Consider the following 19798-nt stretch of genomic DNA (forward strand, 5'->3'; position numbering starts at 1 on the left):
TAATAATAATAATAATAATAATAATAATAATAATAATAATAATAATAATAATAATAATAATAAGTTAAATACAGTGCAGTATTACAGCTTAAATATTTGAATTTATTTCAGATCAATTTTATTCATCCATTAAATAAATGGTGTCAGCGTCAGAGTAGTGTATTTACATGATCTGTTTCCAGGGTTTTCACGAACACAACTCTGTTATTACTGTTCTCTTTTCACAGCACCGTCTCTTTCAGTTCTAATGAAAGTTCTCATGTATTAAGAGGGAATTTTATGAATGATCAATAATGAAACACCTTCATTACTGTTAGTTATTTACATATTTATTTACAGTAATAAAACTATTTCTGTAAAAAAGAGAAAGAAATAATTAATAAAAGCAAAATAAATAAAATGATGAATTCAGTGGAGCAGAACGACAACACGATGACCTGAAAGTGAAAAACAGAGATGTGTTACTTTACATAATGTGTGTGTTTGACCGGTACACAGTGTGTGTGTTTAGTAAAGTTTTGTAGGACATTATGAGGACAGTATGACTTACGCTGTAGATGGAGCCACTGCATGTTCCTGGATGGATGGAGGTAGGGCTTGGTGTGGCGGCTGCTCCCTGTCCACTGCTCAGCCATAGTGATACACAGTGACCTCCTGCTCACCAGCTTTCCATTCAACTCTCTGATGGCATTAGTGTCTTTATCCAGAGAGGAATATCAGACAAATCCAAAGCATTACCACCTGTAGGAGTGAGTGAGGAGATACAGAAAGCAAAACATGTATACCACTTCATCTAACTTACTCCAGAATTTTTCCTTATCCTCCATCTCAAGCACCTTCTTTACCAGTCATAGTACCAACATTTAAAGTACCAACCCGAACCTCCACTCTCCTCCACTTCTTCTTTTTCCGCTGCCTCTGTAGACGTCTTCCTCCTCTTCTTCTCTTTCCTTCCGCCAACCGTAGCCCAATTTCCACCGGTACCCTGTTGGCTAACGATACCTGTGGTGGTCGTTTGTAACCCGGCCCTTGACCGATCCGGTATGAAATTCTGATTTGTGATCTGCATGTTTGATTTGGCACATGTTTTACACTGGATGTCCTTCATAACGCAACCCTCCACATATATCCGGGGTTGAGACCTGCACTAAGAGTGCACTGACATGTGCAACACTAATGGCTGGGTCAAAGTATCTTCTTTCTAAATGTATCTAAATTGTGTATGTAGTATGTCAGGAACTGTTCACATTTACATTTAGGTAGGTGATTTTCAGCTGAGAGTCTGAAAGCGGAGGTACATGCTAACAAGTTGATTGAAAATGCCCTCATAGGCCATTAGGAGGAAGTAGGTTGCTGCTTTTGACAGCCACAGATAATTACCTGCAGTCGTCATCAATGTATTGTTGTCCCAACCACAGGATTTTCACACATCATTTGAAAGACAGCATCCAGATCAGCTAAAATTGATTGTTTGCACCAGTCCAGATTTTAAACCTTGTCTAATGAGAGCTACTATTAGCAAATGTTCTGAATCAGAAATGTATTTTGCTAAATCCAAAATCACCCAAACATTGCTTGAACATAGTTTCAGGTAGCTTTGTGATCGTGGACTGAATCCTGTTAAGCTCTGATGTTATCACAGAAGCACAACAGGTTCCACAGTCTTTTTCTCTGTTTCCTGGAATTGAAAATAAGATGTATTTCAAATCAAATCAAATCAAATTTTATTTGTCACATACACATACATACAGGGTACGACATGCAGTGAAATGCTTTTAACGACGGTCCGGCATGAGGGAATAAAATAGGGTAAAAAGGGGAATAAAAATATAAATATAATAATTTAAAGAAAAATATAGTAAGAAAAAGAAGGCAGATAAATAAAGATATAAAGATATCTAAATATATATGTATATATACATACATATACATATATACATATATATACACATACACAGAAAATGTTTATGGCAGTGTGCAGTTAACCAGTAAACAACAGTAAACAAGTTAGGCATGGTAGGAGTCAGCATGTATTTGCTGATATTGTGTAAGCAGTACACAATAACAACATGCATAAAAAAAACGCACTACTTACATTATTATATAATTTTCACATAAAAAAAAGACATCTTGCTGGTAAAAAAAAACATATGGCTGGTAGAAAATAGTGTTAAAAACGGTTGAGACCACAAAAAAAAAATAAAAAGTAAAAGCGGTGGAATCTTGGGTGGAGTCTCTACTCTCTGCAGGTGTCATCATGTTTTTTTATGCGCGCATCTCATTTCAAACCTTTTCTTTCCAGCCATTAGCATTATGGAAGCAAAATGATTGATGGCAAATGTAGCCAATAAGTGCAGGATTCTAACGATATATGGGAGGATTTTATTCTCCACGTGTATGAGTCTTAGTTTTATTACAATTTACAAACTCTTTCTGCCAGAAGTAGCATGTGCATAGTGACAAACCAGGAAGTGATGCAGCTCTCAGGTCAACACAAACAGCTGTTTATAGGTCTTAACTGGACTTTGTTTACAAGAAAACAAAGAAAACAAGGAAAAAAGGGCGGAGTAACAACAGAGACTTGGAGATCTGCATGGAGATGTGATTTTACATCTGTAAGTTACAATATATCTTCCTTTATAGTTTTATACGATTTTATTGGTCTTATTGCCTGTTTGTTTTTCTAAGAGAAATGCTTGAAAAGTTAGTGTGTGTGTGTGTGTGTGTGTGTGTGTGTGTGTGTGTGTGTGTGTGTGTGTGTGTGTATTGTTGAGATTGGAATGGCCAGACATCAATATGAATGGTCATGACTGTAGAACAATAGCTTGTCTGGATACCTGCCATCAATATGAATGCCAAATCAACATCAATAGCCCCAAACATGTATAACAAAAGCCTTTAATGGTCAGCAATTCATTAATATGCAGACTGTATGAATAGAGTATGAATGATCACCTGAGTTTTGCAGGTGTCTCTCACACAGCGGGAGGGACAAAAGGATCAGACATAATCTCAGTGAAATGTTTGTAGGAATCTCATTTGTTATGAAAATCTTCATTAAATGTAAAATATAAACTCATGAGACATGTGGCTTTTAACCCAGTACTTTTCTGGATTGCTCCAGGACTGATTTCATGTATTTATATATCAAATAAAAATAATGTTCAATGCAGGAAATGTATATTCATGGGATTTATCATCTATAACTTAATATCTTTTTGAGCAATTTCAACTTTGATGTTTGAGAGTAAAGCTCAAAGTGTCTTCTTTTAAAAGATATTTAAATTGTGTATGTAGCACATTTTATCAGGAACTGTGAACATTTAAAGTTAGTTAGAGCATTTAAGCTGTGAGTCCTAAAATCTGGGCGGGGAGGGGCGAACCAGACATGGTCTCAGACAAATGTTTGTAGGAATCTCATTTTTATGATATCTTCATTCAATTTTAACATATAAACTCTTGAGAAATGTGGCTTTGCTCCAGGACTGATTTCATGTATTTATATATGAAGGAATAAAAATTTCATTTAAGGTTTTTTTTTTTTACAGTACTTAATCATCTATAACTTATTATCTTTTTGAGCAATATCAACATGTGAATAATGGACTCAAAGTGTCTTCTTTTAAAAGATATTTAAATTGTGTATGTAGCACATTTTATCAGGAACTGTGAACATTTAAAGTTAGTTAGAGCATTTAAGCTGTGAGTCCCAAAATCTGTGTCGAGGCCGGGTTAAAGGTTAAAGCTTTTCTAAAAGGCCTCAAAATACCTCTCATTTAACTTGTTTCAACCCATATCAGATTACTATAGCAGACATTTCTGATAACATGCAAGACCACATCTAAAATTATTACAGTATATTGAATCATTTTATATTGTTTTTCAGATGCACCACTGCTCAGATTGTGGGAAGAGTTTTACTAAAATTGCTGTTCTGAAAAGACACCAGCGTATCCACACAGGAGAGAAGCCGTATCACTGTGATCAGTGTGGGAAGAGTTTTACTCAACAGGATCATCTCAAATCACACCAGCGTGTCCACACAGGAGTGAAGCCGTATCACTGTGAACAGTGTGGGAAGAGTTTTACTCACCTGAGTACTCTCAAATCACACCAGCGTATCCACACAGGAGAGAAGCCGTATTACTGTGAACAGTGTGGGAAGAGTTTTACTCACCCGAGTAGTCTCAAATCACACCAGCGTGTTCACACAGGGGTGAAACCGTATCACTGTAAACAGTGTGGGAAGAGTTTTACTCACCAGAGTACTCTCAAATCACACCAGAGTATCCACACAGGAGAGAAGCCGTATCACTGTGAACAGTGTGGGAAGAGTTTTACTCATCAGAGAAATTTTAGAATACACCAGCGTGTCCACACAGGAGTGAAGCCGTATTTCTGTGAACAGTGTGGGAAGAGTTTTACTCAACAGGATCATCTCAAATCACACCAGCGTATCCACACAGGAGAGAAGCCGTATCACTGTAAACAGTGTGGAAAGAGTTTTACTCACCTGAGTAATCTCAAATCACACCAGCGTGTCCACACAGGAGAGAAGCCGTATCACTGTGATCAGTGTGGGAAGTTTTTTACTCAACAGAGTCATCTGCTTAGACACCAGCGTATCCACACAGGAGAGAAGCCGTATCACTGTAAACAGTGTGGGAAGAGTTTTAGTGCTCGGCGTGCCCTCCTCAGCCACCAGCAGAGTCATACAGGACAGAAGCTGTACCTCTGTGGACACTGTGGACGGAGCTATATTCATCAATGCTCCTTAAGGAACCACAAGTGCTCTAACATACAACCATAAAACAAATCATCTTCTTAAATTTCTTATTTGAAGGGATGTAAAGGGAAATTGTTCTGTAAATATCGGGGGATCTTTAAATTGTAATGTTAATTTTAATTAGCTCTAACAAACTGGACTCCATTCCAAGCCATCAGAACATTGTTGGTCCATCTACAGTTACACTACAACTACATTTTATGGCAGCATGTATGAGGCTACCTGAGCATCTCACCCATATGTGCTTTCTGAACATTATCTAATGAAATGGCTTCCAATCCATTGTCCCCTGAGCCCAATGTTACTGATTTACTGCAAACTTGAGCTTGATCACACGGTTACACAGCAAGATCAGGGAATAGATTTTTGTTGTATATGTCTGGACCTATAAGAATTAAAGTGCAGACAAATCTCACCCTCAAGCCTTTTTTAAATCTAAAATGTTAAATGTATAAACCTTTAGGTATTTTGCACCGACGTTCATTTTTTGTGTTTATCCAACTTCTAATACGTTTATTAGTCAACTGTAAGGTTTGGTTGAGGAGTGGTAATGGTATGGGGCTGTACTTTAGGGGTAAGACTCAGCCCTTGACTTAAAGTGTAGTGAAATGTTAATTACTTTAGCATACCAAATCATTTTGGACAATGCTATGCTTCTAATATTGTGGGAATAGTTTGGAGATGGCCCTTTATTAATCCAGCATGACCATGCCACAGTGCACAAACTGAGGTTCATAAAGACATGGTTGGATGAGTTTGGTGTGGAAGAACTGAACTGGCCTGCACAGAGCTCTAATCTCGACTTCACTGAACACCTTTGAGATTAAGATGAATGTTAAAAGTTGATTATTCTAAATGGACTGTATGAGTCTCGGTGTCATTAAAAACATTTTTTTGTGATTATTTCATGAACAGTTCACTTATTTTTCTCTTGCTATTGTTTGTTAACTTATACTTTATTTTTTCTAAGAAAGAAAATAGAAATGCTGGTGATAGAAACAATGTTTTGATTCTATATCATAGATGATTATGAAGTATCAACAAATCATTGTTGTTTACTAAATTAAATTTCAGTTATTAACAAAATTCAATTATACAGAAAGAATAAATTGGAAAGCAATCAACTTCAATGTGGGAGCATTAAAATCTGTGTTTCCAGGGTCCAACTGTGACACTCAGTAACTTCAGGAGTCTCAGTCTAGAATTGTATGCAGTTCTCACTGCTCTGAATACAAGAACACCCGAGCTTCATCACCAAATGGAAATAAATGTTAATTAATAACCAAAATAACTCAAATCTAATGGATATTTACACTACATGCTGCATACGAAAATTACATGTGCATACAAATACAAAACTAATTTCCACTTAAAAATAAAGAAAATGGTGCAATGTGCTTTTTGACCAAGTTAATCTTCTTCTTCTTTCGGCTGCTCCCATTAGGGGTCGCCACAGCGGATCATCCGTCTCCATACCACCCTGTCCTCTACATCTGCCTCTTTCACTACCTGCATGTCTTCCCTCACCACATCCATGAACCTCCTCCATGGCCTTCCTCTTTTCCTCCTACCTGGTGGCTCCATCTTCAGCATTCTTCTACCAATATAATTTATGTCCCTTCTCTGCACATGTCCAAACCATCTCAATCTCGCATCCCTCACCTTGTCACCAAAACATCCTACATGCACTGTCCCTCTAATAAACTAATTTCTAATCTTGTCCATCCTCGTCACTCCCAACGAAAACCTTAACATCTTCAGCTCTGCTACCTCCACCTCCACCTCCTGTCTTACTCAATGCCACTGTCTCTAATCCATACAACATTGCAGGTCTCACCACAGTCCTATAAACTTTCCCTTTCATTCTTGCAGATACCCTACTATCACAAATCACTCCTGTCACTCTTCTCCACCCACTCCACCCTGCCTGCACTCTTTTCTTTATTTCTCTAACATACACTCCATTATTTTGCACTGTTGACCCCAGGTACCTGAACTCCTCCATCTTCTCCACCTCTTCTCCCTGCAACCGCATCACTCCACTGCCCTCCCTCTCATTCACACACATGTACTTACTCCTACTGACTTTCATTCCTCTTTTCTCCAGCGCATATCTCCACCTCTCCAGGCTCTTCTCAACCTGCTCCCTACTCTCACCACAAATCACAATATCATCTGCAAACATCATAGTCCAGGGAGACTCCTGTCTGACCTCGTCCGTCAACCTGTCAATCACCACTGCAAACAGGAAAGGGCTCAGGGCCGATCCTTGATGCAGTCCAACCTTTACCCTGAACCAGTCTGTCGTACCTACTGCACAATTCACTGCCGTCACACTGTCCTCATACATGTCCTGCACCACCCTCACATACTTCTCTGACACACCTGCCTACCTCATACAATACCACAACTTCTCTCTTGGCACTCTGTCGTACGCTTTCTCTAAATCCACAAATACACAATGCAACTCCTTCTGTCCTTCTCTATACTTCTCCATCAACATCCTCAAAGCAAATAAGGCATATTTGGTGCTCTTCCTCTGCATGAAACCATACTGTTGGTCACCAGATGGTCACCTCTTCTCTCAGCCTGGCTTCCACTACTCTTTCCCATAACTTCATGGTGTGACTGATCAACTTAATTCCCCTGTAGTTACTGCAGGTCTGCACATCTCCCCTATGCTTAAAGATCGGTACCAGCACACTCTCACACACTCCTTCTCCATTCCTCAGGCATCCTCTCGCCTTCCAGATTCCTGTTAAACAATCTGGTTAAAAACTCCACTGCCATCTCTCCTAAACATCTCCACGCTTCTACCGGTATGTCATCTGGTCCAACCGACTTTCCATTCTTCATCCTCTTAATCGCTGCTCTCACTTCCTCCTCACTAATCCTATCTACATCCTGCTTCACCAACTCCACATCCTCCAACCTTCTCTCTCTCTGATTTTCCTCATTCATCAGCTGCTCAAAATACTCCCTCCACCTTCTCAACACACTCTCCTCACTAGTCAACACATTTCCCTCTCCATCCTTTATTGCTCTAACTTGCAGTACATCCTTCCCAGCTCGGTCCCTCTGCCTGGCCAATCGGTATAAATCCTTTTCTCCTTCCTTAGTGTCCCAACTCTTATACAGCTCCTCATATGCCTTTTCCTTGGCTTTCGCCACATCCCTTTTTACCTGCTGCCGCATCTCCTTGTACTCCTGCCTACTTTTCTCATCACTCTGTCGATCCCACTTCTGTTTTGCCAACCTCTTTCCCATAATGCTCCCCTGCACTTCCTCATTCCACCACCCCGTCTCCTTGTCTTGCTTTCTATTTCCAGATGTCACACCAAGTACTTTTCTAGCTGCCTCCCTCATCACTCCTGCAGTAGTTGCCCAATCATCCGGCACCTCTTCACCACCACCAAGCCCCTGTCTGAGCTCTACCCTGAACCTCACACTACACTCTTCCTCCTTCAGTTTCCACCATCTTATTCTTCTTTCAATCCTTACTTTTCTCCTCTTCTTCTTCGCCTCCAAAACCATCCTACAGACCACCATCCGAAGCTGTCTAGCTACACTGTCCCCCGCCAACACCTTACAGTCTCCAATCTCCTTCAGGTTGCATCTCCTGCATAGCACATAGTCCACCTGTGTGCACCTTCCTTCACTCTTATAATACACGTTCACCACTGCCATTTCCATCCTTTTAGCAAAATCTACCACCATCTGCCCTTCCACATTCCTCTCCTTAAAACCATACCTACTCATCACCTCCTCATCACCTCTGTTCCCTACACCTACATACATATATGATCACATAACCCCAATCCTATCGTTCCCTACATTGGCTTCCTGCTAATTTTCGAATAGACTACAAACTACTGCTACTCACTTATAAAGCACTAAATGGTTTGGCTCCCATGTATCTATCCAGTCTTTTAACTCGCTACAATCCGCCACGCTCCCTAAGATCTCAAAACTCTGGGCTTGTTTGGTGGTAGAGCATTTTCACATTTAGCTCCTAAACTCTGGAATAGTCTTCCTGACAGTGTTCGGGGCTCAGACACACTCACCCAGTTTAAGTGTAGATTAAAAACATATCTTTTTAGCAAAGCCTACACATAACACACATCACATCATAACCTTGTGCTCCAGAACATCTGATCACATGCACATTATCAACTTGTGCTGTTAATATCATGAACAGCAGCTACGCTAATTCCTCCCCACTGCTTCTCTTTCTCTCCCCATCCCGAGACACCCTGAGGTTTGGCCAGCTCCAGTCACATCCCACCATCTTGATGATTACGGACCTTTGAAGAAGTAGATGCCAAACTCACAAACATCCCGAACCATCTAGAGACGTACCAGTGCCATTTGGATCCCGCTACATGTGTGGAGTTTGACATTGGACCTCCTGGAGTGTTTAAAGGCTCTGGCATGGAGAAGCTGATGCTGGATCTGTGATGATCACAAATGTTGAGCTTATAAAACTAGGAGCTACTAACCATATAGACTGTTTAAGACTGCAGAAAGAACATCACTTATAATCTTATACTCCAGTAATCATGTTAGTCCTCACTCTCCAGTGTTCTGTATTGTTGAAAGATTTATGATCAAACTCTTGATGTCACCCAAAATGAGGATGGGTTCCCCTTTTGAGTCTGGTTCCTCTCAAGGTTTCTTCCTCATAACATCTAAGGGAGTTTTTCCTTGCCACAGTCGCCACGGCTTGCTCATCAGGTACAAATTCACACCATTCACCTTAACTGTTGATTTGTGTAAAGCTGCTTTGAGACAATGTCTGTTGTGAAAAGCGCTATACAAATAAACCTGACTTGACTTGACTTGACATGCCCATTAAAGTCTGCCCCAATCACCAATCATTCTTTCCTGGGTACACCATCTACAACTTCATCTAATTCACTCCAGAATCTTTCCTTGTCCTCCATCTCACAGCCAACTTGTGGAGCATAGGCTCTGATGACATTTATCATCATCCCTTCAACTTCCACCTTCACGATCATCACCCTATCAGAAACTCTCTTCACCTCCACTACACTCTTACTGTACTCTTCCATCAGAATCACCCCTACACCATTTCTCTTCCTATCCACACCATGATAAAACAGTTTAAACCCACCTAAAATGTTCCTGGCGTTACTCCCTTTCCACTTGGTCTCCTGAACACACAACATATCTACCTTTCTCCTCTCCATCATATCAGCTACCTCTCTCCCTTTACCCGTCATAGTACCAACATTTAAAGTACCAACCTGAACCTCTACTCTCCTACACTGCTCCTTTTCCTGCCGTCTCTGTAGACGTCTTCCTCCTCTCCTTCTCCTCCTTCGGCCAACAGTAGCCCAATTTCCACCGGTACCCTATTGGCTAACGATACCTGTGGCGGTTGTTGTTAACCCAGGCCTCGACCAATCCGGTATGAAATTCTCATTTGTGATCTGCATATTTGATTTGGCACGTTTTACGCTGGATGCCCTTCCTAACGCAACCCTCCCCATTTACCCGGGCTTGGGACCGGCACTTAGAGTGCACTGGCTTGTGCCCCCCTAATGGCTGGGTTTTTTTGACCAAGTTAATATGGTTCATTTAAATGTATAGTATAAGCAAACATTACAGGTTTAAATATGTGTGCAGCTCAGTGTTGCAAAAACTAAATAATACAGATTTACTTATATATAAATACACTTTTGCTCCACATTAGGATTAGTTTACACACTGAAATACCTTATACAAATTGCACAGAGTGGGTAGTTTATTAGTACTATTTATCTAAATTATAACTGTAATATGTTGGCAAACATTTCATAATTAAAGCCAGTGGTGGCAAAGGTTCACACATCCTTCACTCAATAGAAGTACAGATACTCATGTTTTAAAATACTCAGGTAAAAGCTGAAGTACTGACTATACATTTTTTTCTCAAGTTTAGGTAAAGAGGTTTGGGCTCTGACATTAAGTACATTAAGTAAAAAGTAGTCATTACTACTACCTGTTTTAGTGTCACGCTGGTAACCCCATGTCATGTCCTATGGTTTTGGAGGTGAAGAAGAAGAGGAGCAGAGAGAGGACTGGAAAAAGAATAAGATGGTGGAAACTGAAGGAGGAAGGCTGTAGTGTGAGATTCAGGGAAGAGGTCAGACAGGGGCTCGGTGGTGGTGAAGAGGTGCTGGATGATTGTGGAACTACTGCAGAAGTGATGAGGGAGACAGTTAGAAAGGTACTTGGTGTGACATCTGGAAATAGAAAGGAAGACAAAGAGATGTGGTGGTGGAATGAGGAAGTGCAGGAGAGCAGAAGGAAAAAGAGGTTGGAAAAACAGAATTGGGTTTGACAGAGTGATGAGAAAAGTAGGCAGGAGTACAAGGAGATGCAGCAGCAGGTGAAGAGGGATGTGGTGAAAGCCAAGGAAGAGGCATTTGAGGAGCCATAGGAGAAGTTGGACACTAAGGAAGGAGAAAAGGATTTGTATCGATGGCCAGGCAGAAAGACCAACTTGGGAATGATGTGCTGCAAGTTTGAGCAATAAAGGATGGAGATGGAAATGTGTTGACTAGTAAGGAGAGTGTGTTGAGAAGCTGGAGGGAGTACTTTGAGCAGCTGATGAATGAGGAAAGTGAGAGAGAGAGAAGGTTGGATGGTGTGGAGATGGTGAAGCAGGAAGTGGATAGCAGTGATTAAGAGGATGAAGAGTGGAAAGTCGGTTGGACCAGATGACATATCGGTAGAAGCACGGAGACGTTTAGGAGAGATGCAGTGGAGTTTTTAAACAGATTGGTTAACAAGATCTTGGAAGGTGAGAGGATGCCTGAGGAATGAAGAAGGAGTGTGCTGGTACCAATCTTTAAGAATAAGGGAGATGTGCAGACCTGCAGTAACTACAGGGGAATAAATTTGATCAGTCACACCATGAAGTTATGGAAAAGAGTAGGGTTTGATTTTCCCAAAGCTTTACAAACATCTTTATAACATCTTTATAACAGCTCCATTCTTTTCCAGACTGATAGATCTCAAATACTTTGTATATGTATATGTATATTATATATATACATGTATATATATAATATACATATACATATACAAAGTATTTGAGATCTATCAGTCTGGAAAAGAATGGAGCTGTTATAAAGATGTTATAAAGATGTTTGTAAAGCTTTGGGAAAATCAAACCCTAATCTTTTCCATAACTTCATGGTGTGACTGATCAAATTTTTTTTTTTTCTAAACATTACTAAAAATATAATACGTTATAACTACGATAAAGATAATAAACGTCATTTTGCGCTGTTTATAAAGTCAGTCAGATCAGTTAACAGTTTGGGCAAATGGTGGATTAAAAGGTGTTTACAACCTTGTGGGTTTTTTTTTTTTTTTTACTGATAGTCTTATGCTCATGTAACTTGCATGCATACAAATAATGGTTTGTTATACAATTTTTTTGTATAACAGGAAGCCTGAAGCAGAAGCGTTTGCTGAAAACTGTCAGTAAGAGAGAGCTGGAGAAAGCGCTTGGTAAATGGTTCACAAATGCAAGAGACAGAGAAGGCAACCGTGCTTTGAGAGCTCAGCGGGACCGTGATCGGAGGGCAGTACAGCCGGAAGTGTAAGTCATATAACCTATAGCTAGGGCTGCACAATTAATAATATTTTATCCCGATCACTGTTTTTGCCTCTGTTTAATTAGAGGAAAACTCCACCCTTAGATGAAAAAATATCTTACTTATCCTCAAGGCATCTATACGGTGGCTGAGAAGAAAACACATGCAAATAGAAAAAAACACCAGCAAATAAAAAAAACAACGTTATAAGTTTGACAACACATGTGCTGCAAATCCTCACAACACAACCAAACACAGAAACACGCTGCAAATCCTCAAAACACAACCAAACACAGAAACACGCTGCAAATCCTCACAACACAACCAAACACAGAAACACGCTGCAAATCCTCACAACACAACCAAACACAGAAACACACTGCAAATCCTCACAACACAACCAAACACAGAAACACGCTGCAAATCCTCACAACACAACCAAATAGCACAGATCACAAAATAAATGTTTCAAGGGGACCACAACAAGTGACAAACCCGTCTGAAACTGCTTATTGTTCGATGTCTATTCGTCAGTGGTGTTGATGTGTGTCGATGACCTGAAAGGTGAGTTTATGATTCCTTGGCCTTTTGGATATTATTATCCTAAATAATCTGATGAAATACACAATTAACTGTTAAACGTTATTATGTTAACTTGCAAAGCCAAGGAATCATGATCAGGATGTCACCTTTCAGATCATCAACACCACCACTGATCAATAGACACTGAACAAGCAGTCCCGGGGTCGTCACTTGTTGGGGTCCCCATGAAACATTTATTTTGTGGTCTGTGCTGTTTGCAGTGTAAATGAATTGGTTGTGTTGTGAGGATTTGCAGGACGTTTCTGTATTTAGTTGCGTTGTGAGGATTTGCAGCTCGTGTTGTTTAGCTGATGATGATGTTTTCTTAAATTGCTGGTGTTTTTTTATTTGCATATGTTTTCTTCAGTTGCAGTGCATTGAACTTTCTGGTCCACCGTGATCCGAGGTGTGATTTACATCTTTCAGCTGATCAGAATCATTGTTCAATCAATAGCCAAATATTCATTTAAGTGTCAAGTTCAAACACAAGGTTGATATTTTAATTGTTAGATTCATGAGTTTTGGATTCCATGACTGGTCCCCCGGCATAAGTTATTACTGTGTGAGGCAGAGGTGGGAACAATTCACTGATGAGATTCTAGGATACGTCTTAATTATATTGATGCATGTTTTTTTTAGATGCTGCTGTGAATGGTAGTATTTTAAAATGTACTAAATTGCCTTTTCTGTCTTCTCTTTCTTTACTGTTTTGTAGGTGTGCAGCCGAGGAATCTGCATAGACCCACCAGTGAACTATTCTACATTAGTAATTCTGTTATTCCTGTTTGCTGTTTTTTTTACTTGAATTAATTTAAATTAAATGTGATTTACACATTCTGAGTTGAAGTCAGAAGCTTTTATCACTTTGAATTTACAAGTGTTTACGATGGTTTCGGTATTTAAGGAAATTTGGCGAAACAAGCATTCTGTAGTCAGAACTTCTCTGTGTGTCTCTATTGCCAGGTACAGTGATTCTTTAACATTTCTTTAGTAAACTGCATTGTTAAAATATTTGGTATTATGCTGATCATGTCATGCTTCTATTATTTGTTTTAGATGTGAAATTTGTTTTGATTATTGCCTGGCAAATAAATGTAAAATTCTTGATTAACTCTGAAACTTCCTGAAATCATTTATATCTAGTTGATTATGTAGCCTGGTGTTACCGCAAATCTATGACCAGGATCGTACAAACTGAAGGCTCATGAACGGATGGAGCATAGAGCACAACGTCTGAGACCTTCTGATTTCTGAATATCACTGATTTAGCAAGTTATAACTATGTGACTAAATACATTATTCTTTATGCATGAGCAAGCATTGAGAGGTCTACTTAAAGAATATTAGTTTACCATTATATCCTCTGACTAAGATTCAGACTGGCCAATGTGCCTCCTTGAGCAGTTATCGTTAGCCGAGCACAAGGTTCTAAGCGACTCCAGATCCATAATGAATGATTAATTTAAAAGATGGAATGCAACCAATAAGTTGATCATCTTAAATTAGCGATATTCAAGTTAAATCTTTATTATTAATTAAACTCAGATTAGAGGTAAAAATTAGATTCATGTAACAAAGTGCAATCCATTTGAGTAATCTTTTACAGCCGCACGAGAGACTAACACACAGCATACCTTCACCCACACCAGTGGATTCCTTCATTGGGCCATTGGGTGGGCACCTCACATCTTACTTAGATTTTAGTTCTGTGTTGCTTTGTGTCATTTTGCCTTGTATTATGGAGCACTTCGGTCCTTAAGCAATATTATGTTTTACTGTGTACTGCACCAACTGTACAGCATATGATTAAAATGACAATAAAAACTATTTATTTGACTGTAGGAGCTATTTTTAATTTCTTTAGTTGGGACTGGAGGTGACCTAAAAACCCCTCCTGTGGTAAAAAATACAAAAACAAAAAACTAATAAAGATAAAGATCTTCTCTGGGACAAATCTCACATCAGTAGGACAGAATTTTCCCCAAACCTGAGATCTTTATTTTTGGTCTGTTCTACTGATATTGTACTGAGATCACATTTCCAATCGCACTGAAATCTTTAAAATGATACCAAACATGTAAAGTTAAAATGAATACATTCTTAAATTATAATAACTGCAGTATGCAAGTATAGTAGCTTGAATTCCAGGAACTTCTTAATCATCTTTCCATGACCCGGTCATATCCCCAGGAGGGAAAGAGGGGGCTCAAGGATGGGTGAGTGGGCAGCTGAACAGATGTCTTCCTCTCCTCAAATTAAAGAGATCTTCTCCTCAGATTAGAAAGTTTATTGTTTTGTTGCATGGCAGTTCTCAGGGTCTGATCTCATGGAAAGATCTGACCATCCTTACAACTTCCTCAATAATTCCTGAGAAACAGGAAATGGCAGCACTGGAGAGTAAAAATCTGTAAAGCTCTGGGCAGGTTTAGATTCAGCATGTGAGCACATGTCTTACATATAATAAAGTACAAATCTATAATTATTGTAATGTTTAATGAACATGTAATATTTAAAATTTTGTTGTGTTTTTTTTCTTTTATTTTCTATTAAAAATAAAAGTTTAGTTAGAATGCAGCCTTATAACATCTACTGTTAAAATAAAACTTTTAACAACCTCAGTTAGTTAAAAACATCAGAAATCACACTTTGGCATTCAAAACATTACAAAATAATTTAATTCAATAAATTAATTTTAATAACTCAATCCATTCAGTTTTGTTTGTTAATTTAAACTCTGTAGATACAGTAAAACCCCGTTGTACAAACAACCTATTGTACGAGCAAACGGAGATCCGAGCAAACTCGTGGTTCCCCGTTTTCGACCACAAGCTCGGGAGAATCGTGACATGTACAGCCAAACCATTGATAATAACGGACAGCGGTGAGGGTGAATGAGGGGTTTATATGGTTGGGTGATGAGTGCTAACGAGAGTCAGGTGTGTGATTAGTAAGCTGAACAGCTCTGTGCGGGGACGCACGGAGAAGAATCAAGCTCTGACAGTGACTGTTAAATTGTGTTTACATTACGGTAATTTGCGGTGTATTTGTTTGTTAAAATAGGCTACAATTACTTTTTAAGTGCAGAAATAAGCGATCGAATGAGATCTCGGCACGGATTAAATCACTTTTACATTCATCCTTATGGGGAAAATCAGTTCGAGCACGAGCAAATGGACCTCTGAGCAAAACGAAATGTTACGGTTCCAATGTAATAAGGTCCAGAAGAGTCGGTTCACTGGTTTCGATTCAATTGAATCTGAATCAATAGATTCACTGGTAAACACTGATTCAACAGTTCTAAAAATCTGTAACATAAAACATTCTGTTTCCTTAAAATAATTTTTCAGCAGTTTCACTCCAGAAAAATAAACTTTTGTTCCCAAACATCTCAACATTCACTGTTTCTAGTTCAATAACAGAACAAATAGCATTCGTACAGTTCAGAGTCTGATTTGAGGTTTGATCAAGTTTTCATTGGATTCTAACGTTTGATTGAGTTCTTGCATGTAGATGATACTTTTAATAAATTTAATACTAACTTCATGCAGTTTCTCAACTGATAAACACTGATCATTTATCATGTTGTTTTATGACTTTTAAAAATTGCTCATTTATTTAATAAAATCACAGATCTGTTTATAGTTACTCTTGTATAAATAAACATCTGTATAGCATGTTCAAATATATATATATATATATATATATATATATATATATATATATATATATATATATATATATATATATATATATATATATATATATATATATATATATATATATATATATATATATATATATATATATATATATATATATATATATATATTCATCTGTATACTACATATTCATCTTTTAATTACTGTTTATAGTCTTTATTTTATTTAACTGTAAATTCATGCTAAATCAATATCCTGCATTGCTGTTATTGATCTGGTTAACAAATGTTTGTTGATTGTACTTGTACATGTGTAATGACAATAATTTAATAATCATCTAATCTAATAAAGACTGGATTTTATAAAAAAACCTTTTTGACAAAATAAATAGTTTCAATGTTATTAAATCTGTACTCGTTATTTCTACATTATTTATTATATTAATTTTAATCAGCTTCATTTAACTTCAGTTTCATTTATTTATATCACAAAATTTCAGCTTAAAATTAAACATGAACCCCTGTATGTAAAACAGTAAACAGTTTAAGTTTAAGACGGTTTAATATTATCAAAAATATCTAATTATTAATAATAATAATATTAAATAATAATAATAATAATAATAATAATAATAATAATAATAATAATAATAATAATAATAATAATAATAATAATATTAATAATAATAATAACTGCAGTTGGTTGTCAGATTTCAGTCTTACACTGCCCTCTAGTGGCTCTGTCAGGACTTTATTTTTTCTTAAATATATACACATTATTATTAGTGTTTTGTTGTCTAGTTATATCAAGTTGAGGAGTCTCCCCCGTGTGGGTGGAGGAGGAACTGCTACAGTTTAGAGCCTGATTTGAGGTCAGATCAAGTTGAGTTCTAACAGTAAGTTTGATTGAGTTCTAACATGTAAATGGTACATTTAATAAATTTAGTACCACCTTCATGCAGGTTCTCAGCATAAATAGTGAATTTTATAAAAAACATTGTTGGACAAAATAAATGTTGTTAAATCTGTACTCATCTTTTCTGGATCATTTAGTTTATTACATTAATATTAATCGGCTTTATTTAACTTGAATTTCATTTATTTATATTGCACTTATACACAAAAAACTTCACCACTACATCACTCAAATACTACTGCCGTGTGTAATCTTATAATAAACCATAATAGTGACATGGTGTTGTATAAATAATAGTAAATGTAAATATTTCTTTCAGATAAAAGTCATAAAGTGCATTTTAGGTGAACTTATGAACCACATCTGGCTTGAAAAGACCGGTGTCCAAATACTTTTGACCACACAGTGTGTATCAGCTGAAAAGCAGCAGCTTCGGATCAGTCGCATTTCCACTGGGATTCAATCTAAAATATTACTTTTGATCATATAAAATATTTTATATTATATATTTGATTACAGATCATTGGACAAGACACCTGTCAGTCAAGATACACAGGTGAATGACAGGTGTCTCGTCCAATGATCGGTAAGTTTACAATCACAAACGATACCTACCTTTTCCGGTTTGTCTGATTATAAAATATAGGTGCTGTCTGGGTCACATTATAAATGAAACACAAACAGTAGGAATAATTACATCTGGTCTTCCTGCACATAAATGTCTTTATTTAAACACTTCTTTATCATACAGTACTGTTTAATCTTCCACTTCATTTTAAAAAGTGTTCGATGTCCAGTAGATGGCAGTAATGTTCTACTAAACTTTAGCTCCTTCTAGCGGTATCACGATGAATTACACTGTACTACACTTTTAAATTGAATTTTACATTAAATGTTGCCTTTTTTAAATAAACCAAGTTATAAACAAACATTACCAAATTAGTACGGTGGCCGAGAAGTGCAAAACACATTAACAAATCCGAAAACAAAATAACAAATGCAAAAACAAAACAAATCCAAAAACAAAATAAATCCAAAAACAAATTAACAAATCCGAAAACACAACGACATGTCAGACAAACCGGAAAAGGTAGGTATAGTTTGTGATTGTAAACTTACTGATCATTGGACGAAACACCTGTCATTCACCTGTGTATCTTGACTGACAGGTGTCTTGTCCAATGATCTGTAATCAACTATATAATATAAAATATTTTATATGATTAAAAGTAATATTTTGATTGAATTAAAGTTAATGATCAAGCTGGCTTTTCAGCTGATACACACTGTGTGGTCAAAAGTATTTGGACACCGGTATTTTCAAGCCAGATTTTCATAATAAAATGATTATGATTTATCTAAAGGAATATTCACATTTACTATTATTTATACAACACCATGTCACTATTAGGTTTATTAGAAGATTACACACAGTAGTATTTGAGTGATCAGTGAATCATTTTTTTGTGATAATAAATATAAATAAATTAAATTGAAGTTAAATAAAGCTGATTAATATTAATGTAATAAACTAAATGATCCAGAAAAGACAAGTACAGATTTAATAACATTTATTTTGTCCAACAATGTTTTTATAAAATTCACTATTTATGCTGAGAACCTGCATGAAGGTGGTACTAAATTTATTAAATGTACCATTTACATGTTAGAACTCAATCAAACTTACTGTTAGAACTCAACTTGATCTGACCTCAAATCAGGATCTAAACTGTAGCAGTTCCTCCTCCATCCACACGGGGGAGACTCCTCAACTTGCTATAACTATACAACAAGAACGATGAATAATATTTGTGCATATTTAAGTAAAAAAAAGAAAAATAAAGTCCTGACAGAGCCACTAGAGGGCAGTGTAAGACTGAAATCTGACAACCAACTGCAGTTATTATTATTGTTATTTTTATCATTATTATTATTATTATTATTATTATTATTATTATTATTATTATTATTATTATTATCATTAATATTAATAATTATATATATTTTTCTTGATAATATTAAACCGTCTTAAACTTAAACTGTTTACTGTTTTACATACAGGGGGTTCATGTTTAATTTTTAACCTGAATTTTTGTGATATAAATAAATGAAACTGAATTTAAATGAAGCTGATTAAAATTAATGTAATTAATAATGTAGAAATAACAAGTACAGATTTAATAACATTGAAACAATTTATTTTGTCAAAAGGTTTTTATAAAATCCAGTCTTTATGGTGAGAACTG

General features: G+C 37.0%; 1 protein-coding gene and 1 pseudogene across 1 annotated transcript in view; one reads left to right on the top strand and one right to left on the bottom strand.

Moving 5' to 3' along the window:
- The window catches only part of LOC124384578 (zinc finger protein 850-like), a 1373244-nt gene that overhangs the window by 14412 nt on the left and 1339034 nt on the right, over positions 1–19798 (bottom strand). The window lies entirely within an intron of this gene.
- LOC124384668 overlaps positions 1–19798 on the top strand; it is a 920651-nt pseudogene that overhangs the window by 4610 nt on the left and 896243 nt on the right.

This window comes from Silurus meridionalis, chromosome 4 (genome assembly GCF_014805685.1).
Source record: "Silurus meridionalis isolate SWU-2019-XX chromosome 4, ASM1480568v1, whole genome shotgun sequence".
Lineage (NCBI taxonomy): Eukaryota > Metazoa > Chordata > Actinopteri > Siluriformes > Siluridae > Silurus > Silurus meridionalis.